General features: G+C 52.5%; 1 protein-coding gene and 1 gene segment (V, D, J or C); both read left to right on the forward strand.

The window, feature by feature from the left end:
• The window catches only part of LOC143169279 (M1-specific T cell receptor alpha chain-like), a 342,482-nt gene that overhangs the window by 240,668 nt on the left and 76,960 nt on the right, over positions 1–24,854 (forward strand). The window lies entirely within an intron of this gene.
• The window catches only part of LOC143169280 (T cell receptor delta constant-like), a 36,105-nt gene continuing 17,092 nt past the window's right edge, over positions 5,842–24,854 (forward strand). The window contains exon 1 of the C gene segment in view: positions 5,842–5,910.

Raw genomic sequence — 24,854 nt, forward strand, 5'->3', positions numbered from 1 at the left:
TGACCTTTTTTCACCTATATTGTATTTGCGGGTTGCATGCAGAAGCTACTGGCCCTGTGAGTGAGAAAGGGAGAACCTCTACGAATCATTTCCCAACTGAATTCCTTCCGCTCCACTGCCTCCAGGAGCCCTGCCTTCAGCAATGAGCTGTGGCCAGCAGTAGGCCTCTCAGGCTCCAGGAAGCAGCCAGTCAACCAGTCAAATGGGGATGCATGTTATTCTCATTCCTTCTGAAGCCAGGCTCTGGGTTTGTGTACAGTCATACAACCGCATCACATGTGCATGTACCTGTGTCTGCAACTTTACAGAAGAACCGTAAGATCTAACAGAAGACCAAACAACATAAATACAGCAGGTGCCATAAATACAGCTGACATAAGCATGTTGAATAGCTCTCCCGAGTCCTCCGTGTGCTACTGTTTTACCTGCCCATATTCCTTTTGTATCACTTGCATATTTCTCCCTTGAGTTCCAGCTTTGAAACTTGTAGCCGAATAGGAAAGTGAGTTTTCCTCAACACTCCTGCAAAAAGCTGTTTCTGGAAGTCACCAGGGGAGTAGCAAAGTCCAAGTTTCAGTTTCCCCTTTGCCCTGGCACATATCACCCAAAAAGTCGTGACTGTGCCTCTGAGCCTTTCACCAAATCACAAGATGGTTGACGCTGGAAGGCACCTCAGGAGGTCATCTGGTCCATCCCGCCTGCTCAATTCGGCACAGCTAGAGCCAGTTGCCCAGGACCATGCCCAGATAGCTTTTGAATATTTCCAAGCATGGAGACTCCAAAACTTCTCTGGGCAACCTGTGCCAGTGCTCGGTCACCCTCAGAGTAACGAAAATGTTTCCTGATTTTCAGAAGGAGCCTCCCTCCCGTGTTTCAGTTTGAGTGCATTGCCTCTTGACCTGTCACTGGGCACAACTAAAAAGAGCCTGGCCCTGTCTTCTTTGTACCCTCTCTTCAGGTATTTCAATGCATTGATGAGATCCCCGCCCCGAGCCGTCCTTTTTCCATGGTAAACCATACCAGCTCTCTCTCTCTCCAGTCCCATAATCATCTACGTGGCGCTTCACTGGACTCTCTCCAGTATGTTCATGCCTCCCTTGTACTGGGGAGCCAGGAAGGGGAGCCAGTACTGCAGGGATGAGCTCTCCAGTGCTGAATAGGGAGGGAAGGATCACCTCCCTCAGCCTGCTGGCAACACACCTCCTGCTGCAGCCCAAGATACCATTAGGTGCCTTTGACTCAAGGGCACATTCCTGGGTCATGCTCAAGTTGCTGTCCACCAGAACCTTCAGGTCCTTTATGGAGAATGTGCTTCCCATCTGAGTAGCCCCCAACCTTCCTTGGTGCCTTTAGTTGTTCCTTCATGATGATGAAGGAATGATGAAGATGATGAAGATGAGCGGCTCATCTTGAGGGCGCTCACAAGGCATGAGCGGGACAACCAGGGGATCCGGCCTAGCCAGCACGGGTTCATGAGAGGCAGGTCCTGCTTGACCAACCTGATCTCCTTCTATGACCAGGTGACCCGCCTAGTGGATGAGGGAAAGGCTGTGGATGTGGTCTACCTGGACTTCAGCAAGGCCTTTGACACCGTCTCCCACAGCATTCTCCTCGAGAAGCTGGCGGCTCACGGCTTAGACAGGTGGACTCTGCGCTGGGTCAAAAACTGGCTGGATGGCCGGGCCCAGAGAGTTGTGGTGAATGGAGTTACATCCAGTTGGCGGCCGGTCACGAGCGGTGTTCCCCAGGGCTCAGTTTTGGGGCCGGTCTTGTTCAATATCTTTATTGATGATCTGGATGAGGGGATTGAGTGCACCCTCAGTAAGTTTGCAGACGACACCAAGTTGGGTGGGAGTGTTGATCTGCTCGAGGGTAGGAAGGCTCTGCAGAGGGACCTGGACAGGCTGGATGGATGGGCCCAGGCCAACTGTATGAGGTTCAACAAGGCCAAGTGCCGGGTCCTGCACTTTGGCCACAACAACCCCATGCAGCGCTACAGGCTTGGGGAAGAGTGGCTGGAAAGCTGCCTGTCGGAAAAGGACCTGGGGGTGTTGGTCGACAGCCGGCTGAACATGAGCCGGCAGTGTGCCCAGGCGGCCAAGAAGGCCAATGGCATCCTGGCCTGTATCAGAAATAGTGTGGCCAGTAGGAGTAGGGAAGTGATCGTGCCCCTGTACTCGGCACTGGTGAGGCCGCACCTCGAATACTGTGTTCAGTTTTGGGCCCCTCACTACAAGAAGGACGTTGAGGTGCTGGAGCGTGTCCAGAGAAGGGCAACGAGGCTGGTGAGGGGTCTGGAGAACAAGTCTTATGAGGAGCGGCTGAGGGAACTGGGACTGTTCAGCCTGGAGAAAAGGAGGCTGAGGGGAGACCTCATCGCTCTCTACAACTACCTGAAAGGAAGTTGTAGCGAGGTGGGTGTTGGTCTTTTCTCCGAAGTAACAAGCGATAGGACGAGAGGAAATGGCCTCAAGTTGCGGCAGGGGAGGTTTAGATTGGATGTAAGGAAAAATTTCTTTACTGAAAGAGTGGTGAAACATTGGAACAGGCTGCCCAGGGAAGTGGTGGAGTCCCCATCCCTGGAGGTTTTTAAAAGACATGTAGATGAGGCGCTTAGGGACATGGTTTAGTGGGCCTGGTGGTGTTGGGTTGACGGTTGGACTCGATGATCTTAGAGGTCTTTTCCAACCTCAATGATTCTATGATTCTATGATTCTCAGGCAAAGGACTTTGTCCTTCCTCTTGCTGAACTGCATGAGGTTCCTGTCAGCCCATTTCTACAGCCTGTGGAGGTCCCTGGGGATGGCAGCACAACCCTCTGGTGTATCAGCCACTCCTCACAGGTTGGTGTCATCTGCAAATTTGGCGAGGGTGCACGCTGTCCCATCGTCCAGATCATTAAGGAAGATGTCAAACAGGATTGGAGCCAGTATTGACCCCTAGGGCATACCGCTAGTTGCTAGCCTCCAACTAGGCTGCGTGCCACTGGGTGGCTGCCAGCCACCATCTGGTCCCAGGCATGCAGACTGGTTTTGATCCACCTCACTGTTTGATCATCCAGGCCAGACTTTATTAGCTTCTCTATGAGGATCTTACAGAAGACAGTCTCGAAAGCGTTCCTGAAGTCATAGTAGCCAATATCCACTGCTCTCCCCGTCTCCAAAGCCAGTCATTTCATCACACAAGCTGGTTATCCCGTTGGTCGTGCGTGAATTCCCCTAGGTGGATCGTGATGACATTCTTGTCCTTTGTCTGCCTGGAAATGGTTCCGAGGATGAGTTGCTCCATCACCTTCCCAGGGCAGCCTGGCAGTCAGAAAGTCTTTTCTGTACAGAGCAATTACTGTAATTATTAATACTAGTATAGTGGCAAGTGAAACGAATAGTGGGCATGAGAACAGGTCTAGAATGGCGGGGGTGTTAGAGGTAAAACCACCAGACATGTCCCACCACATGGCAACAGCAGCAACAGCCGCTCATTCAGCAGACTGAATACCTCGACTTTGTTGCGTTGTTCATCAGGTTCCAGCAAGGACAGTATCTCATGTTCCAAATTTGCAGTAAATGGAAGAAGACTGTTTAGGAAGCCTCCGGTTCCTAATATTGGGAGGAGGGTCCATTATTGCTGAATTAATTGGTGGCACTATCATATTTTTTATGGTTCTATTTACATTTAATGGCTGTTATTCTAGTTTTGTTACTAGGAATGGTTCTATTCTTCTATTGTTATTACTATTCTCTTTATAAGTTATGGTTCTCTTGTGGTCACAGCAGGTCATCGTGTGCAATATGGGTGCAGTCTCCCTATCACTAGACTAGGAGTGGAAGACTGCAAGCGTTATTTTCCCATTTTGTGGGATGTTACTTCATCCTGTCGGGCTTTTAAGGTACATGTCTGCTGATTGGCTCAGGATGTGCATGGGTCTTCTGTGGCACCATTTAGACAGCATTTAGCCACAGCCCATTCCTGACATCCTTGAACGTCTAGTGCAACGGTATAAGTAGATGTAGAGAGGTCTACCCGTGGAATAATTAATTTATGCGCCCAAAGCCTTCTTGCCAGTGTCACCCGCAGGACAACTGCTCACCTGTACTGTGTGTCCACGGAGGCTTATCAGTCGTCCCTTGGGCTCCCAGTATTGCGGTTGTGTTGGCACAAAGACTTGGCTTAGCAGGGCATGGCCTACAGATGCGGGCATTTCCCAAATCCTGGAGATACTTGGCCGTGATGGCTTTCTCAACTTGGCCGTGCTTGTTTCATAGCAGCCAGTTGCCTACTTTGACGTAAGGAGGCTGCGTACTATTGTTTAGGCCGTGTGCTGTGGCACATGCCGCTAAGGCAGCTGTTTGCAGTCTGACAACTGCGGGTGCCAGTCTGTGGGTTTACTGTGCCACCAGCTGACCAACCAGCTTTGAGAGGGCTTTCAGTTTGACTGTCCACGCGGTCTAGGGCTGCCCCTCCTAATCCTAGCGCTTCAGACAACTCACACGTCATGCAATGTTTCACATGCTCTGAGTGAACTGCGAGCTGTAATTCTTAACTCTTTGGCGTATATGAGGAATTAAGGGCACCTACACTGCAATTCCAAGAGAGCTGATATTCACTTCCGGTTCAGGACTTTCCCATGTGAACAGAGCAGCCACAGCATGATCAGGCATTGCGGATGGCGTACGAATGCTCTGACTCTGGGGACTGTGTGGACTCCCCCACATGCCTAATTTTACCAAAATTTAACCAGGATCTAGCAAAACGTATTCCTACTGTATGTCATCGTCCAGGTGCCTCTGTCCTGTGCAATGATACATAAGAGTCTCATCCTTCTTCCACATCCAGTTTCAAGCTATCCTTCTAGCCTGAGCGAGAGGTGAAGCAGTAACAACAGTTCGATTAGCTAGCTAAAGCAGCAGCATAACAACTGATCAGCACCCGGAGCTGTAGTATAGGATAAGAACATGCATTGGGGCTGACGCCACATGGGTGGCAACACCAGGCTCTTCCACTATGATTTGGCAGCTCAGTTCATCCTGCAACAGGGAAACGTGCAGCACAGCGCATTGCAGGTTGTCCTGAGCTATGGGCAACTCAAAACAAGCCCGTGCCTACACAGGTCAGCCTACTACGGGGATCACCAACTTGTCCCTGGAAAAGAGTCTTCTGGTTAGGACTACTACGTGCACCCAAAGCACTCGGGGTTTAGTGCCAGTGTTTCCATCACTTCACCTGGCTTGTTGCAATGAGCAGCATTAGAGCGATGTGCTGGTTGAACAGCCCTGCTGGTTTTCAGGCACGTTTCAGGGTGACAAGATCCAGCCGAGGAGATGTGTGGTGCAGGGACGAGCAGGTATGGAGTGACTCTGCGGTGCACTCCCAGGCCCATCTTCCGCTCTGGTCATGTGGCCTGGTGCTGACGGCGTGCCATCGGGCCCACACGGCCCATGCTCCCGAGGAAGGGCCGGGAGCCTCCTGGAGCCGGAAAGGTCGCAGCTGCGCCTGGCCGAGGCGCCGACGCCCTTCGGCAGGGCTCGGCAGGGCGGCAAGCCGGGAGAGCGCCGGAGCCGCGCTGGGAGGCAAGGGACAGGAGCCTTCGTCTGCCGGGGCGCCGCGCTCCTCCTCTGCCGACGCCCCTGCCCCGCGCCCCTCCCCGCGCCCCCCCTTCTCCTCCGCCGAAGGGGCCGCGGCACCGGGGGGCCGGGCCGGGTCTGTTGGGGGCGGGCAGAGGCGTCGGCGCTGCCCCGGCGAGGGGCCGAGCCGGCGGGGCGGGCGGGAGCGGGCCCGAGCGCGGCTCCGCTCGGCTCCTCTCCGGCTCCCGGCGGGCCCTTCGGCCCCGGCCGTCCCCGGCGCGGCAGGGCGTGATGGCGCCCGGGCTGGGGCCGTGGCTCCTGGCCTTGTCCTTGGCCGCGGGGCCGGCAGGTGAGAGCCGGGCGGGGAGGGCAGCGAGCCCGGGGCTGGGCCCGGGGCTGGGGCTGCCCGCGGGCGGCCCTGCCCGTCCCGGGGCGCCGGGGCCGCGGCTGCTCCCGCGCCGGGCGCGCTGTGGCCTGGCGCTCGCCTTGCTTAGCGGGGAGCGGGTGGGGTGGGCGGGCGAGGGAGAGGGAGTGGGAGTGGGAGTGGGAGAGGGAGAGGGAGAGGGTTGGGGAGAGGGAGGGGGGGAGAGAGGGAGTGGGAGAGGGAGTGAGGGAGGGGGAGGCTTTCGGGCAGCGGGTCGGGGCCGGAGTGTCGGGAGCGGGCGCGGCTCAGCCCCGAGGCGGGCAGGCGGGGCATTGCCCCGGCGCGGGGGTTTGCCGGGAGAGAGGCGGGTGTCGGCTGTCGCTGTGCCGGGGCGGGGGGCGCCGGGGCGTCGGGTGAACGTCCTGATCGGGCCGTGGGCGCGCCCTGCCCGGCTGCCTGCGCTGTCCGTCCGCAGGGGTGTGGGCGCAGCTGAGGCTGGTGGAGGCCGGCGGAGGGCTGCGAGCGCCCGGGGACTCCGTGCTCCTCTCCTGCCGCGGGTCCGGCTTCAACTTCGGGAACTATGATCTTTGGTGGTACCGTCAGGCACCCAATGGAAGACCCGAGTGGGTGTCTTTCATTAGCTACTGGGGTACAAAGAAGTACGGGCAGTCAGTGCAGGGTCGAGCCACGGTGTCCCGGGACAATTCCCGGTCCAAGTCATCTCTGTCCCTGCGTGCCCTGCGCCCCCGGGACTCTGCCCGCTACTTCTGCGCTGTTCACACGGGGACAGGAAACCCAGCTGAGCTTTAACAGAAATCTGCTGAGGCCTGGCACAGGGTGCACAATCTGCAGGGGAGTTCTGGGGCAGCTCAGGACTCTTCCCAATGAGAGAGGGGCCACCACTGTGCACCGCACGTGGTCCTGGCCTTTCTGCAAGAGCTCCTTTCCTGGCACTGCCAATTTCCATCTCCCAAGTCCCAAATGCAGTGCTTTATTGTGTGGAGGTGGTTCAATGTGTTTCTGTCACCCAACCAGCCTGGCCAGTCTGCCTGCCTGGAGCCCCTCTCTGCCTTCCCTTGGTCCCCTTCTTCCCTGGGGCACCAAAAAAATCTTGAGCTTCAGTGACAACAATGTCTGCTCCCATGAACCCCCTCATGGGCCTTTTCCTGGCACCATCAGAGCAAAGCAGTGGGGGAACAGCCCTGCTTTTGTTTCAGGTGCATTTCAGGGTGCTGAGATCCAAGCAACGAGATCTGCAGTGTGGTGGTGAGCAGGGAATACCGGGTCCTTATGATGTACTTACAGCTCCAATGCCTCCTATATTTACGTGGCCTGGTATCGGCAGCGTCCCGGTGGACCCCTGCAGCACTTGCTGCAGAGCAAGGGCCGGGGAGGCTCTTACAGCCACACAGCCCCTTTTGCCCGCAAGAGGTTTTCCTGCCAGGCTGACAAGATCTCTGGGACCCTGATCACTGGGCTGGACCTGGGGGACAGCGCGCTCTATTACTGCACCCTGCTGGGACCACAGTGAGAGACACACAGGGGGTGCCTCAACAACATCAGTTTCCTCCTCTCCTACTCTATCCTGCATGTTCATGGGGGTCACAGCCCATCTCAGGGGCAGGTCAGCGAGTGGACTGTGCCTGGGGTCAGAGAGTGGGGGGTCTCATTGTGGCTGGGTGCTGTCAGTGGTCCAGATGTCACCGAACATTGGGAATGAAACTCCTTAACACTGGGTGTATTAAAGAGCAGGCATTACTTTGTTCGGCCAGGTGCATGGGGGATCTCTCCTCCTACCATGCACACCGTATGTTACATCAACCGTCCGTTATATGGCTCTTCGATATACATATTCATTATAATTTCTTGGAATAATCATACATATTCATTATATTTCTAAGAACTAATTATAATATCTGCATAGTCTTTCACGCATGTGTTTTGAGTCCTTAGGAGCATCTACAGGTGTCTTAGGTGGTCTCTGGGGGCCTCTCGTGGTCTCTTGTGGTCTTTGCAGGAGGTGAACTTTTCTTGAACCTTTGGGCCCTTCTCCGTATATGGTCACAAATTGGCTCATCACTGCCGTTTGCCACAGTTTTGGTTGTCCTTGTCTGGTTTCTGCTAGTACTTACCTATCTCAGGATGTACTCGTTAGCTTTGGCCTTGTATGTTTGACGCATGCTTGATTAATCCAGCAGTTTATCTTACAACTATTTACAACACAGAGATGTGGGAAACCTGAGCAGAGCAGATGTGTGGGTGGAGAGGAGCTGGGGAGAGGTGAGCAGGAACTGCTATGGCCATGAGGGATCACCTGTGCACGAGGTCATTGCCTGTCGCAGCTAAATGGGTAGGGGTGGTGGAGCCACAAAGAAGAACTTACCATGCTCTTACAAGCCTGATTTTCACAGAATGGTTGAGGTTGGAAGGGCCCTCCGGAAGTCATCTGGTGTGACGTTCCTACTCAGTCAGGGCCACCTAGAGCCAGTTGCCCAGGACCATGTCCAGACAGCTTTTGAATATCTCCAAGCATGGAGACTCCACAAACTGCCTGGGCAACCTGCGCCACTGCTCGTTCACTCTCACACTGAAAAAGTGTTTTCTGATGTTCAGAGGGACCCTCCTGTGTTTTTGTTTGTGCCCATTGCCCCTTGTCCTGTCTCTGGGAACCACTGAGAAGAGCCTGGCCCAGTCTTCTTTGCACCATCTCTTCAGGTATTTCTATACATTTATGAGATCCTCCACAAGCCTTCATTTCTCCAGGGTAAACTGTCCCCCCATCTCAAAGCCTTTTTTACAGGAGATGTGCTCCAGTCCCTTTGTCATCTTTACAGCCCTTCGCCGGATTCTCCCAAATACGTCAGTTTCAGCTGTTCCTGCCTGTGCTTCTCTCCCAGATCCGAGACTATAACGGGAGCAAGAGCTTGTGAGCATGTGTGTTTGCAGCTGCTGGATCCTGGAGATCACAAGCAGAAGCCCAGGGAGGCGGTGGAGTAGTTGAAGCGATTGCTTGAGCTGTTCCTGCCTGTTCATCCTGTCTCCCGGGGTTGCAGGTGCCCTTTCTCAGGTGCAGACAGAGGCCTCTGGGCCCATGGTAGGGAAGGTCTCGGAGTCTCTCACGCTTACCTGCCACATCTCTGGTGTACCCATCACCGACAGACCCATCACCGACAGCAGCTACGCTTGGGACTGGATCGGTGAGACTCCTGGCAGAGAGCTGCAGCATATAGTGTTGCAGTATCCTTTCACGGGACTCCAGCACATTGCTTCATCCTTCCAGACCCGAGTGACCAGCTCTGCAGACCTCTCCAGGAACCAGCTCTCACTGGAAGTGCTCTCACCATCAGCTGCAGACACGGCCACCTATTTCTGCAGCACCAGCGAGCTGGAAAAGGGCACAGTGCTTGAAACAGAGGCAGGGCCAGGGCAGAACTGGAAGGAGGGGGTTTGAATCCAGCCAGGTCTTTTGGGGTTGCCTGCAAGGCAAGACTCTTCCCAGACTTCTCAAGACTGGTCTGGGCTGGCTTTTCCCAGAAGTGGGCACACAGGTGCTGCAGCAGCAGCAGCAGCAGCGTCTTCCCACAAGCACACACAAAACCATGAACATGTTGTTAACCTTCTTCCATATTCCCAAGTCTCTCTGACAGGCAGAAAGTGGCAGAGAAAGAGGTTTGTTTAGGAATCAGCTCAACAAGCCTTGGAGAACTAAAATTTGAACATGGAAATCCAGGGCTGAATTGTCTTTTGAAACCTCATGTTGTTGAGGGAGCCCCAGAGTGTGCGAGAGCAGGAGCTGAGCTGCAGAGTGTCTTTTCCCCCAGACATGATGAATAGTCTCTTTGCTTTGTGGTTAGCGTTGGCTCCATGTGCATATCTGCTCACGTGTGTACGCTGATGGCCCGCATGGATTTTTGTGGGGCCCCCAACAAGGAGGGATATGGAGGGTGGCCCTGGGCCGGAATCCCACTCCAGCCCTGCATGGGTTTGGGGGCCATAGGGAACCCGGCATGTCCTACCACGTAGGACCCAGGTAGCCCCAAGTGGCCCTGGGGTACCCTACACCACCCTGGCCTGCATCCCCCTGCTTCTTTTCCCAGCCTCCAGTTTCAATGGGTTCCTCTACTCTCTGCAACTGCCCTTCCCACCCCTGTCCTGGGGATCCCCTCCCCACGGGGCCAGGCTGGAGCACCCAGGTGAAGAGAGGGGAGGGGAAGGCTTCAGACAGTCTGTGGAGGGGCAGTGTGGAGGGCCACTGTGGAGTGGGCAGTTTTCCCCCAAATGGTGGTACCCATCAAGGTGGTGACGCTTTGTCAGGGCTCAGTAGGTGTGCCATCCTGTGGCTGCAAACGTCCTAGGGGGAGCTCTGGGTTCCTGCTGTGTAGGATGAGAGCGGAGAAGGGAGTGTCCCTGCTCTGCTGAGCAGCCCCAGCAGCCTGGTGCCCGCTGAATCCTGTGCACGTGAGTTTTGGGAGATAGGTTGGGAGGCTTGAGCCTGCACATCTTCCCCAGACCTTCCGCACCAAGGACAACACAGGTCTCACCTGCTGACAGCCCTGTAGGTCCTTTGCTGCTTGGGGGCTCTGGGAGGCCCTTGCCAAGGAAGAAGCAGCTGGAGAAGTGTCAACACGAGGGATCGAGTGGAGGAGTAGTGTGCTGGGCCAGAGCAGAGGGGGCAGGGTGGGGAGCACATCTGCCCAGGGGTGCCCTGTCCAAGCGGAGCTGGGCTCAGGGCAGTCCTACCCGGGAGCAGCAGCTCAGCAGCAGCAAGGGACAGGGGGCCAGAGGGAGGAGAGGAGAACGTGCCACCCCCAGGGCCAGCTCCAAAGTGCTGGCAGCACCCTGCTGTCCTTCCTCAGAGGAAGGTCGAGGGTGGCTCTAGAGCCACACATCACCTTTTGCCCACCGGAGGTTTCCCTGCCAAGCGAGTGCTCTGTTACTGCACCCTGCAGGGTGAGAGACACCCGGGAGTGCACCAGCAGCTTCAGCTTCTCCTGCTCCTCCAGCCCCCGCCTCTCGCCTTCCCTGTTGTCATAGACCGTGGGAGTGGCTGGGAGTGGCTAGGAGGGACTGCAGTCACAGAGGCACAGACAGGGACAATGTGGGCAGAACTGCTCTGTGGGCAGAGAGAAGCTGGAGAGTGGCGAGACAGAGCGGGCCTGGCCATGTGGACTGCCATGTGTGGGGGGTTATTGTCCATTGTAGGTAAGTGAAAGGAAGGGCTGATGCCCCACAGGAACTGAGCATGCCCCTCTGCTCTGCACGGCTCTGTGGAGAAGATAGGCCGACCGCTTGCAGCCTGGCCTGGCCCCCAGCTCTACCTCCCCAGCCATCCCTGCAGAGCGCAGTGGGAACAGCCCTCCTCCTCTTCTAGCCGTGAGTTAGGCACCACCGCCCAGCCTGCCTCCCCTGCAGTGTGGGGACAGTCAGGGCACCTACCTGCTACTTGTGATTTGGTGAAAGGCTCAGAGGCAAAGACAAAGGGATTTGTCCCCCCTGGTGCAAAACCTTCCTGCTTCAAATGGGAAAAATCAGGAAAAGTTCCCTGTCTGAGAGGGAAAAGGAGGGAGGGAAACGTGGGGCCTCCCTCCTCGTGAGCCCTGATTCCTGGTACCACCTCTATTCCTCTGCCCATCTTTGCCAGCTGGGTTCAAAGAGAAGGATTTCGTCCTACCTCTGGTCCAGTGCCATCACAGTGCCTCCACCAGCGTTGCCCTGACCTTTGCTGAATCTCGGAGTGATCATGGCTTGTTTTCGCTCTCTGCAGCAGTCACTGGCCAGGTGGCCTTGGAGCAACACATCAGGGAACTGGCCGTGCGAGAGGGAGATGGAGTCACCTTCCAGTGCAGCATGAGTGGAGACAGTATGAGCAGGTACTACATGTTCTGGTACCGACAGGGGCCACGTGGCTCCCTGGACTGGATTTTCCGGGAGGGTGATGCCTATGGAGAAGGTTTCCAGGATCGCTTGAAGGGAACAGTGGAGAGCTCCCAGAACAGATTCACACTGCAGATTGAGGCAGCAAAGCAAGGGGATGAAGCAGCGTATTACTGTGGCGCTAGGCTCACCCTGGAGCAGGTCTGCAGCAGAGTTGACCAAAACCCGACTGATAGAGAATGCAGACTTCTCAGCATTTCTTTGTAGCAGCCGCTAACCAGAGGTGGGTGTTGTGCAATGGCAGGTGCAGGAAACAGACCTTTGGCATGCTTGCAGTAAAAGGCAGTGAAGGGAAGCGTGGTTGAAGGGCTGAGACCATTTATGGTCCAAGAGGAGCTTGCGCAGGTGTGCTCTGGTGGAGTCACTGAGGCAGCGGGTGGAGGAGCTGCAGAAGGAAGTTAGCAGGCTGCACTGTATCATCGTGGGTGAAGAAGAAGAAATAGAGTATTTTTTGAGACTTTGGAAGAAGAAATACTAGAGCCCCATGGCACTGACCTCCAAGGAGTAGCAGACTAGGAGCTTCAACATCAAACAGGCAGCACCTTGGAGAAGCAGGTGCCGTGATCTCTGATGACCCATTGGAACAGGATATCACTTAGTCCCTTTCCTCCAAAGTACCAACCAGCAACAGATATGAAGCCGTGGCAGAAGACAAAATCAATGACCAAGATTCACAGGGAGAACCGCAGCAGCAGCACGTACTAAAATTAGTAAAGGAAGCGGCAAGTCCTGGTAGTGGGTAACTCTCTGCTGAGGGGCAGTGCGATATCCGTCTGTTGGCCAGTCAAGAGAAGTTTGCTGCTTGTCAGGAGCCAAGATCCAGGATGTCTTAGAGGGACTGCCACCACTGGTAAAAAGCACAGACTCCTATCCCCTACTTCTTTTCCACGTGGTAACGCAAAACAAGCAGGATGGATAAGCGCACCTACCAGAGTAGTGGGGAATGCCCCCCAACCCTTTCCAAAGTCAGGAACCCTAAGTCCAGCCACCGCTAGTGCATGTATACCAATGCACACGTCTGGGCAACAAACAGAGGGAACTTGAGCCAAGTCTGAGAGTTATGATGTCATAAGAATCACAGAAACTTGGTGGGAAGTCTCACAGGACTGGAAGAACACAACGGATGGCTGCAAACTCTCTTGGAACGATGGAAAGGGAAGAAGAGGAGGTGGAGTTGCACGTTGTGTAAAAGAGAAATTTGAGTGTACGGAGGTGGGCTATGGAGACCACAAAAGTTCTACCCAATGCTTTTGGATGGAGATTAGAAAGATCGTCACCAAGGGGCATCTTACGTTAGGTACCTGTTACCGATGTCCCAATCAGGATGACGAGGCTGCGAAACCTTAGTTTGGCTGCTCAGGGAAGTCTTGGGCCAACAGAACCTGATCCTCATGAGTGACTTGAGTTACCTGGACATTTGTTGGGAAAACAACATAGCAGTGCACAGGTCATCCACCAGGTTCCTGGAATGCATTGAGGACTGCTTTCTGCTACAGATGCTGGACATGCTGACTAGGAACAGCACATTGCTAGATTTACTGCTCACAGCCCAACAAGACGTAGTTGACACAGCGATCACAACATTGTGGAGTTTAAGATCCTGCTGAGCACACCGAAGACCAGTAATAGGACAAAGACGCTGGATTTTAGAAGAGACAAGTTCAGTATGCTCAGAGCCCAGCTGCGAGGGCTTCCATGGGAAGCATCCATGGAAGGCAAAGGAGCTTGGGAGTGCTGGGAGTTATTCCAGAACAGCCTTCTAGAAGCACAAGAGCAGTCCATCCCCTACAAAGGGAAAGGAAGAAGGCAGAGCAGGAGACCACCCTGGCTTAACAGTGAGCTTTTGGGTGTGCTTAAAAGCAAAAAAGCAGCATCCCGTCTATGGAAAGGCGGCCAAATAGCCATCAAGGAGTACAAGAACTTTGCTAGGGCATGAAGAGATGCAGTTAGGAAGGCTAAGGCTCAGCTAGGACTGAAATTGGTCACAGATGTCAAGGACAAGAAGGAAGGATACTTCAGATACATGAGCAGTAAGCAGAAGCACAGGGAAGACATAGGCCCATTGCTAATCAGGGCAGGGAAACTAGTTACTAATAATGCTGACAAGGCAGAGGTTCACAATACCTTCTTTGTCTCTGTCTCCACCGGCGTAGCTGGGCCCCAGGTCACAGGATCAAGTATGTACAACACCACATGGGTCGGCCCACCAGTAGTGGAGGAAGGGCTGGTCTGCTGGTCATCTTGCAAGGGCTCAACCCACATAAATCTATGGGCCTGGTTGGAATCCACGCCCGGGGTGTTAAGAGAAGTGGCTGACATTGTTGCAAGGCCACCGTCCATCATATTTGAAAAGTTGTGGAGGTCAGGGGATATCCCTGACGACTGGAAGAGGGCAAATGTCATACCCAACTACAAGAAGGGCCCAGAAGAGGACCCAGGAAACAACAGGCCCATTAGTCTTACTTCAATCCCTGGCAAAGTAACAGAACGAGTTCTCCTAGTAGCTACTATTACCCACATGAAGCAGGTGACTGGGAAAAGCCAGCGCAGATTTACCAAGGGCAAATCATGCCAGACTACCCTGATGACCTTCTACAACAAAATGACATGGGGACAGAAGCAGAGGGTGTTGTTTACCTGGACTTCAGCAAAGTGTTTGACTCTATTTCGCACAGCCTTCTCCTGGACAAACTGGCAAGATACAGATTGGATGGGTGGTCTGTGAGATGAGTAGGAAACTGGCTAACAGGCCGCAGTTTTGTGGGTGATCAATGTGAGTGGTGATCAATGGTTTTAGTCAGGCAGGCAGCCCGTCACAAGTGGGGTCCTCCAGGGATTGGTAATGGGCCCCATGGTGTTCCACATCTTCATAAATGATCTGGATGATTGGCTTGAAAGCACCCTTGCCACCTTCCTGATGAAATTTAACTGGGTGGTGAGGTGGACACATCAGAAGGGAGAGCCATCTTAGAGAGCACCCTGGACAGGCTGGAAGTGTGGGGTAGCAAGAATAGAATGAAGCTTAACAAAGACAAGTGCAAAGTCCTGCACCTGGGACAAAATAACCAAAGAGCCCAGTTCAGGCTAAGAGCTGTGTGGCTGGGGACCAGCCTTGCTGAAGGGCACCTGGGGTTCCTGCTGAACGTGAGTCAGCAGTGTGCTGCTACAGCAGCAAAGGCAAGTCAGATCCTGGTTTGCATCTGCAGGGGCATTACTAGCAAAGATAGAGTTGTGATCATCCCACTCTACTCAGTGCTTGTCAGGCCGCTCTTCGAGTACTGTGTCAAGTTCTAGTCCCCACAATTCAACTCAGACACGGACAGACTGTAGAGGGTCCAAAGAAAGGCCATGCAGATGATCAAAGGACTGGAGAACCTGCCCTATGAGGAAAGATGGAAGGAGTTAGGTCTTTTCTCCCTGGAGAAGAGAAGGCTCAGGGGGAACCTCATCACAGTATTCCAGTACTTAAAGGGCAGCTACAAAGAGGACAGAGGCTCTCTCTTCACAAGGAGCCACATGGAGAAGACAAGGGGCAGCAGGTACAGGTTGTGATGGGAGAGGTTCATCTTGATATAAGAGAAACTTTTTACAGTGAGAACAATCAGTCACTGGAACAACCTCCCCAGGGGTGTGGTAGACTCCATCACTGGAGGTTTATCAAGATGCAAATGGACAGGGTGCAAGATAAACTCTTTCCTATGAAAGATTGGACAAGATGATCTTTTGAGGTCCCTTTCATCCAGGGCTGTTGTATGATTCTGTGTTTCTATTCTGGGAACTTCAGAGGCTGTAAGGTGAAATGCAGGTTAGGGCACATTGCCTGGGTTCCTCTCCAGCATGGCCCAGTGTCATGGTTTAACCCCAGTTGGCAACTAAGCACCACACAGCTGCTCACTCACCCTCCCCCCCCGCCCAGTGGGATGGGGGAAAGAATCAGAAGAGCAAAAGCAAGATAAGAACAGTTTACTACTTGGGGGGAAAAAAAGATAATAATAATAATGGAAAGTAGAACGAGAGAGAGAGAGGGGAAGAAAAAAACAGGGAAAGGGAAAAAAATTGATCAGCCACTCCCCACTTGCTGACTGACGCCCAGTCAGTCTCCAAGCAGCCATCTCTGCCCCCCAGCCAACTTTGCCCAACTTATATACTGAGCATGACGTCATATGGTGTGGAATATCCCTTTGGCCACTTTGGGTCAGCTGTCCTGGCTGTGCTTCCTCCCAGCTTCTTGTGCACCTCCTCGCTGGCAGAGTATGGGAAGTTGAAAAGTCCTTGACTTAGTATAAACACTGCTTAGCAACAACTATAACATCAGTGTGTTATCACATTATTCTCATGCTAAATCCAAAACACAGCACTATACCAGCTACTAGGAAGAAAATTAACTCCATCCCAGCCGAAACCAGGACACACAGTTTTTCCTTCATGGCCTGGTTGCAGAGCTATGGGATCATGGAGATGTAGTGGGGTAGCTTCCAGAAGTACTGTAGTGGATGGAACCAGGCTGTTTAGGAAAGATAGGGTGGGAAGGCGAGGAGGCCTTTTCTGTGAGAGAACAGCTCTTTCTGTGAGACAACAGCTGGAATGGATGGAGCTCTGCTTTGGGATGTACAATGAGCCAGCTGATAGCGTATGGGTCAGGATTAGAGACAGATCAACATAGGTGACATTGTGGTGGGTGGCTACTGGTGATCACCTGATCAGGAAGAAAAAGTAGGTAAGGCCTTCTTCAGACAACCGGAAGAAGTCTCATGTTCACTGGCCCTGGTCCTCATGGGGGACTTAAACCATGCCAAATGTCTGCTGGTGGGACAGAAGCCCTGGACTTCAGGAGGGCAGAATTTGGGCTCATCGGGGACCTGCTTGGAACAATCCCATGGGTTATGGTCCTGGACAGAGGAGGGATCTAGTAGAGCTGCTTGATTTTCAGAGATCAGCTCCTTCAAGCTCAAGAATGGTTCATTGTGACAAAGCAGAAAGTTAAGCAATGGCGATCTGGGAGGGATCTAGAGACCCTGTCTGATCATGCAGGATTAGGTTTAGGAAAGCCAAGGCCCATCTGGAGCTGGGCTGTGAATGGCAACAAGAAAGGCTTCAAGAGGTACATTATTAGGCCAGGAAGGACTAGGGAAAACGTGGGCCAGCTGCTGACTGGGGTCAATGAGCTGGAGACAAAAGACACTGAGATGACTGAGGCACTCAGTGCCGCCTTTGACTCAGTCTTTACTGGTAATACTGGCTTTCAGGAATCCCAGGTTTCTGAGACCATGCAGAGTGTCCAGAGCCAGGAAGACTTATGTCAGTGGAGGAGGATAATGTCAAGGCATAGTTAAAGGAACACAAGTCTATGGGAATTGATATGGTGCACCCACGAGTGCTGAGGGAGCTAGATGATGTCATCGAGGCCACTCTCAATAACCTTTGACATGTCATCGTTACTGGGAGAGGTTCCTGAGGATAGAAATACAGAAAAGGATGGTTGCATTGTCAAGAGGGAGTATCTGAGGGCCTCCGGGCCTGTCAGCCATACCTCAGTGTCTGGGAAGGTGATGGAGCAAATAGTTCTGCAAACCATTCCAAAACATATGAAAAACAGTCAGCATGGGTTTGTGAAGTGGAAATCATGCTTAACCAACTTAAAAGCCTCCTACAATAAGATAATGGTCTTGGTGGATGAAGAGAGAGCAGTGGATGTTGTGTTTTCTGAATTTTGTTGTGCTTTCAGCACTGTGTGCTGGCAACACGACTTCTGATGCAACCCAGGTCATCATTAGCCACTTCTGCGACAAAGGCACATTGCTGGCTTATGGTCAACTGGATGTCTTCAAGGACCCCGGGGCTGTTTTCTAAAAAGTTGCTTTCCAGCTGGTTGGCCCACAACACATACTGGTGCTTGGGGTGTTCCTTCCCAGGTGCAGGACTTCGTATTTCCCTTTGTTGAACTTCATGAGGTTCCTGTCAGCTCATTTCTTGAGCCTGTTGAGGTCCCTCTTGATGGCTGATCCATCTGGAATATCAGCCACTCCTCCCAGTTTTGTGTTGTCTGCAAACTTGCTCTGACCCATCCAGATAGTTAATGAAGATGTTAAACAGGATTGGACCTGGTATTGACCCCTGGGATATACTGCAAGTTACTGGCCTCCAGTAAGTTCTTGCCACTGATTACCACCCGCTGTTGCCTGGCCATTAAGCCAGTTTTCAGTCCACCTCACTCTGATTCATCAGCTTCTCTGTGATGGTCTTATGGGAGATGGCGTTGAAAGCCTTCCTGAAGTCCAGGTAGAGAATACCCACTACTCTCCGCTCATCTACCATGCCAGTCATTTCATTGCAGAAATTTATTAAGTTGGTGAAGCATGACTTCCCTTTGGTGAATCCATGCAGACCACTCCTGAAGACTTTCTTGTTCTTCATGTGCATGGAAATGTTTTCCAGGGCTAGTTGTTCCATCACCTTCCCAGGAAATGAGTTGAGGTTGACCAGGCTGCGGTTCCCTTGGTTGTACACTTCTTGCCCTTCTTGAAGACAGAGTGACATCATCATCTCTCCCAATGACAATGATAATTTAAAGATTATTGAGAGTAGTCTGGCAATGACCTTGGTCCAGACTTTCCCCTTGGTCTGTGGGGCCTGGGATTTCTGAAGACCTTGCACAATGCATGAAGTTTTGCCCCATCAAGATTATTGAGAGTGGCCTTGCCCCTTGCCATGGGCTTACGTATGTCCAGATTGATGAAGCATTTCTCCATCTGATCCTCTTCCACCAAGGGTATGTGTTCCTTGCTTCAGCTTTTCCCTGTGGTCTCTGGCACATGAGATTCCCGAAGGACGGTCTTGCTAGTAAAGACTGAGGCAAATAAGGCTTTCAGTACCTCAGCCCTTTTCCATGTCCTGCGTCACCAGGTTCCCCGTCTCATTCAGCAGCGGGCCTGCATTTTCCCTAGCCTTGTTTATCCATGCAGGTCTCCTGGCATTTTTTTACTGTTGAAGTGATTTAAGACTGGAACAAGTTGTACAGAGAGGCTGTGTAGTCTCCATTCCTGGAGCTATTCAAAACTGAACTGGGCAAGGTTCTGGACAGCCTACTGTGGTGGCTCTACCCCGGCTGGCAGCTAAGCCCCACAAAGCCGCTTGCTTACTCACCCACAGTGGGATAGGTGAGAGAATCAGAAAAGTAGAAGTGAGAAAACTTGTGTGTTGAGATAAAGGCAGTATAATAACCATGGCAAAAGCTGCATGCGCAAACCAAGGAAAATATTCCCTATTTCCCATCAGCAGGCAGATGTTTAGCTATTTCCAAGAAAGCAGGGCTTCATCACACATAACAGTTACTTAGGAAGACAAATGCCATAATTCCAAATATCCCCCTTTTCCTGCTTCTTTCCCTGAGCTTTTATTGCTTTTGTGCTGATTTTGGTTGAGATAAAGTTAATTTTCTTCGTAGCAGCTAGTATGGGGCTATGTTTTGGATTTGTGCTGGAAACAGTGTTGATAACACAGGGATGTTTTCGTTACTGCTGAGCGGTGCTTACACAGAGCCAAGGCCTTTTCTGCTTCTCACCCCACCCCACCAGCGAGTAGGCTGGGGGTGCACAAGAAGTGGGGAGGGGCACACAGCTGGGACAGCTGACCCCAACTGACCAAAGGGCTATTCCATACCATGTGACATCATGCTCAGCATATAAAGCTGGGGGAAGAAGAAGGAAGGGGGGGACGTTGGGAGTGATGGCGTTTGTCTTCCCAAGTCACCGTTACATGTGATGGAGCCCTGCTTTCTTGGAGATGGCTGAACACCTGCCTGCCGATGGGAAGTAGTGAATGAATTCCTTGTTTTGCTTTGCTTGCATGCGTGGCTTTTGCTTTACCTATTAAACTGTCTTTATCCCAACCCACGAGTTTTCTCACTTTTACCCTTCTGATTCTCTCCCCTATCCCACTGGGGGTGGAGTGAGCGAGTGGCTGTGTGGTGCTTAGTTGCTGGCTGGGGTTAAACCATGACAGTTCTTTTTGGCACCCAACGGGGGGCTCAAAGGGTTCTAGATAATGATAGATTTGATTGGAATGTGCTAGATTGAATTCATAACTGTTACTGCTGTTTAGCTATTAATTGACAGGCTCCTGTGCTTGCCATGGGGCTGGCTTGCTTCATTGTATATGAGTCTAGTGCTCATTGGTGGCTGCTTTTTGCTTTCGCTGCTTGCTGTACTGCTGATCATCTTACTCTGCTGTGCCTGGGAACATTTTGATAACAGCAATGGCCATGCGCCTGGTCTGGCAGATGGCCAGGGCATCGCTGCTGTTTCTGTGCTGCTGTACTGGACAGGCTGGAACTCCAGTGTGAACTCGAGTCGAAGGGACTGTGACCTGTGGATGAGTCCATGTGGGAGCAGGACACCCTGAAATGTCTGTGGCCGTGGATAAGTCCACACCAGAGCAGGTACATCTGGAAGCATCTGTGGCCGTGGTTATGTCTGTGCCACAGCAGGTATACCTCTGAAGGGATTGTGGCCCAAGGATAAGTCTATGCTGGAGAAGGTCCACCTTGAAGCATCTGTGGCTGTGGATAAGTTCATGCTGCAGCAGGTACACCTGGAAGCATCAGTGGCTGTGCATGAGGTCATGCTGGAGCACCTCAAAGTGGGTGGCCATGGATAAGCCCATGACAGAGCAGGTACTCCCCTGGAGGGACTGCAGCCATGGGTAAGGCCATGTTGGAGCAGCTTTACTTCTGAAGGGACTGTGGCTGTGGGTAAGGCCACACTGGAGCAGGTGCACCTCAAAGCGACTGTGGCTGTGGGTAAGTCTATGCCACAGCAAGTATACCCCTAAAAAGACAGTTGCTCATAGATAAGGCTCCACTTGGAGCAGGTACTCTCCTAAGGGACTGCAGTCTGTGGATAAGTCCAAGCCAGAGCAGGGGCAAAAGGAGGAGTTCATTGCAATGTTAAACCCTATAACCTGGCCCAAAGGGACCAGAGGTGGAGATTGTAATGGAAATACCTTTAAATTGTTGTAACCCATGATTTGAGTTGCATGTTATTGGAATTACTATAGCAGGAGCCGCCCAAACCAATGGAGGACAAGCCTCACAAGAAGCAGTGCAAGTGCACCAGTGACCCAACCTGAGCTGGCTTTGGTGCCCAGTAACTCCACGCAACACACCATCTCTCCTATCCTGAGTGACCACCATAAGAGATGGAGCCCAAAGTAATGGACTAAATGAACTCAATGGATATTTTGTGGACATTTCTGGACATTTTATGGACATTTTACAGGGGTGGTCCATAGACTAAGGGAATTATATCTGTGTATTATATGAAAGGATGGGAATGGGGGTGGTGGTTAATGAGGATCTATTGGATAGTGTGGGACCTCAGCATGATGTAACTGGTATGGAATAAGGGATGGAGAATGTGCTGGTTTTGGCTGGGATAGAGTTAATTTTCTTCATAGCAGCTAGTATGGGGCTATGGTTTGGATTTGTGCTGGAAACAGTGTTGATAACACAGGGATGTTTTAGTTACTGCTGAGCGGTGCTTACACAGAGCCAAGCCCTTTTCTGCTTCTTGCCCCACCCCACCAGTGAGTAGGCTGGGGGTGCACAAGAAGTGGGGAGGGGCACACAGCTGGGACAGCTGACCCCAACTGACCAAAGGGCTATTCCATACCATATGACATCATGCTCAGCATATAAAGCTGGGGGAAGAAGAAGGAAGGGGGGGACGTTTGCAGTTAGGGCATTTTGTCTTCCCAAGTAACCATTACGTGTGATGGAGCCCTGCTTTCTTGGAGATGGCTGAACACCTGCCTGCCGATGGGAAGCAATGAATGGATTCCTTGTTTTGCTTTGCTTGTATGAATGGCTTTTGCTTTACCTATTAAACTGTCTTTATCCCAACCCACGAGTTTTCTCACTTTTACCCTTCTGATTCTCTCCCCCATCATACTGGGGGTAGAGTGAGCAAGTGGCTGCGTGGTGCTTAGTTGCTGGCTGGGGTTAAACCATGACAGCTTTGCATGACATCATGCAGTATGGAATATCACTTTGGCCAGTTGTGGTCAACTGCCTCCTCTGCAGTGTGGGGACAGGCAGGGCACCTACCTGCTACTCCCACATCTGGGGGGCCTAATGCTTTGACTTTGGACTCTGCTCCTGGGGTAACGTATCTTGCAAAGAGCAGGTTGAGGATGGTAGCGTAGGGCCCAAGCCCCACTTGCCTGTGAGAGGTCCTTGTCCCTCCTCGGCACTTGCAGGGCAGTTTCAGGGACAGGAGAGTGGGTTCCTCATCATCCCAGCTTGGCAAAGACAAAGGGATTTTTCCCCCCTGGTGCAAAACCTTCCTGCTTCAAATGGGAAAAATCAGAAAAAGTTCCCTGTCTGAGAGGGAAAAGGAGGGAGGGAAACGTGGGGCCTCCCTCCTCGTGACCCCTGATTCCTGGTACCAGCTCTGTTCCTCTGCCCATCTTTGCCAACTGGGTTCAAGGAGAAGGATTTCGTCTTACCTCTGGTCCAGTGCCATCACAGTGCCTCCGCCAGCGTTGCCCTGACCTTTGCTGAATCTCGGAGTGATCATGGCTTGTTTTCGCTCTCTGCAGCAGTCACTGGCCAGGTGGCCTTAGAGCAACACATCAGGGAACTGGCTGTGCGAGAGGCAATTGGAGTCACCTTCCAGTGCAGCATGAGTGGAGACAGTATGAGCAGCTACTACATGTTCTGGTACCAACAGGGGCCACGTGGCTCCCTGGACTGGATTTTCCAGGAGGGTGATGCCTATGGAGAAGGTTTCCAAGATCACTTTAAGGGAACAGTGGAGAGTTCCCAGAACAGATTCACACTGCATTGTGAATCATTATGGTCCAAGAGGATCTATTCTGGGAACTTCAGAGGGTGTATGGTGAAGTGCAGGTTAGTGCACGTAGGCTGGGCTCCTGTCCAACATGGCCCAGTTTTTCCTCCATGGCCTGGTTGCAGAGCTATGGGATCATGGGGATGCTCTGCAGTAGCTTACAGGAGTACTGTAGCAGATGGAGCCAGGCTGTTGAGGAAAGACAGAGGGCAGATCAGCATGGGTCACATTGTGGTGGGTGGCTACTACAGCTCACCTGATCAGGAGGAAGAAGTGGACAAGGTGTGGTGGGTTGACCTTGGCTGGCCACCAGGTGCCCTCCAAGCCACTCTACCAGTCCCCCTCCTCAACTGGACAGGGGGAAAAAATGCAATGAAAGGCCTGTGGGTCGAGGTAAGGACAGGGAGATGACCCAGCAATTACCGTCACAGGCAAAACAGACTCGACTTGGGGAAATTAATTAAATTTATTAACAATCAAATCAGAGTAGGGTAATGAGAAATAAGAACAAGTGTACAAACACGTTCCTGACACCCCTCCCTTCTTCCCAGGCTCAACTTCACTCCTGACTTCTCTACCTCCTCCCCGCAGCGGTGCAGGGGGACGGGGAATGGGGGTTGCAGTCAGTTCATCACACGTTGTCTCTGCCGCTCCTTCCTTCTCACGCTCTTCCCCTGCTCCAGCATGGGGTCCCACCCATGGGAGACAGGTCTTCAGGAACTTCTCCAACGCGGGTCCCTCCCATGGGCTGCAGTTCTTCATGAACTCCTCCAGCATGGGTCTTCTCCACGGGGTGCAGTCCTTCAGGAACAGAGTGCTCTGGCGTGGGTCCTCTGTGGGACACAGGTCCTTCCAGAAAACCGGCTCCAGCGTGGGCTCCTCTCCACAGGACCGTGGTTCCTGCCAGGAGCCTGCTCCAGCGTGAGCTCTCCATGGGGTCACAGCTTCGTTCAGGACGCATCCACTTGCTCCAGCGTGGGGTCCTCCACGGGCTGCAGGGTGGACATCTGCTCCACCGTGGTCCTTCATGGGCTGCAGGGGGGCAACCTGTGTCCCCATGGTCTTCACCAGGGGCAGCAGGAAAATCTCTGCTCCGGTGCCTGGGGCTCTTTCCTCACTGACAGTCAGTATGGGTTTGTGAAGTGGGAATCATGCTTGAGCAAATTTAAAGCATTCTTCATTAAGACAATGGGTCTGTGCAAGGGTACATGTCCAGCTGAAAGGACAACATCAGGCCTGATGGCCAGCCAGAGCTTTGAAGAGACAGCTTTGGGATCTGGAAATGCTTTGGGAGTACTCTTGCATCCTTGGCTTTCTGACTGGGGGAAAGACCTCTAGTCTTTGCTCCTGACCTCACGTGCTGCCAATGTACTTCCATGTACCCCCTGCAATCCTTCTGCAGTGGCCTTTGGGTGGCTCTGAGTGGGAAAGGGAGAGCCTCTGTGAATCATTTCCCAATTGAATTCCCTCTCTCCACTGTCTCCAGGAACCCTGCCTCCAGCAACAAGCTGTGGCCAGCAGTAGGCCTCTCAGGCTCCAGGAAATCAACCAGTCAAATGGGAATGAATTCCTCACCCTTCCAAAGCCAGGCTTTGAGTTTGTGTAAGCAGTTGTGCAACGTCATCGCATAAGAATGTACCTGTGTCTGAACTTTACAGAAGAAGAATACGCCATAAGATCTAACAGAGGACCACACACCATAAATACAGCAGACCCCATAAATACAGCAACGAACCATGCTTTCCTGAGTCTTTTGTGTGCTTCTTTTTTACCCACCCATATTACTTCTGTATCACTTGCATATTTGTCTCTCGAGTTCCAGTGTTGAAACTTGAAGCCAAAAGAGGAAAGTGAGTTTTCCTCAACACTCTTGTAAAAAGCTGTTTATGGAACTCATCGGGAAGGACCAGCCTGCCTGCTCAAGCAGGGCCACCTAGAGCTGGTGGCTCAGGCCCATGTCCAGATGGCTTTTGAATATCCCCATGGAGGGAGACTCCACAACCTCTCTGGGCAATCTGTATCAGTACTCAGTCACCCTCAGAGTGAAAAAGTGTTTCCTGATTTTCAGATGGATCCTCCTGTGTTTCAGTTTGTGCCTATTGCCTCTTGACCTGTCACTAAGCACCACTGAAAAGAGCCTGGTCCTAT

The sequence above is a fragment of the Aptenodytes patagonicus genome, chromosome 20 (assembly GCF_965638725.1).
Source record: "Aptenodytes patagonicus chromosome 20, bAptPat1.pri.cur, whole genome shotgun sequence".
Lineage (NCBI taxonomy): Eukaryota > Metazoa > Chordata > Aves > Sphenisciformes > Spheniscidae > Aptenodytes > Aptenodytes patagonicus.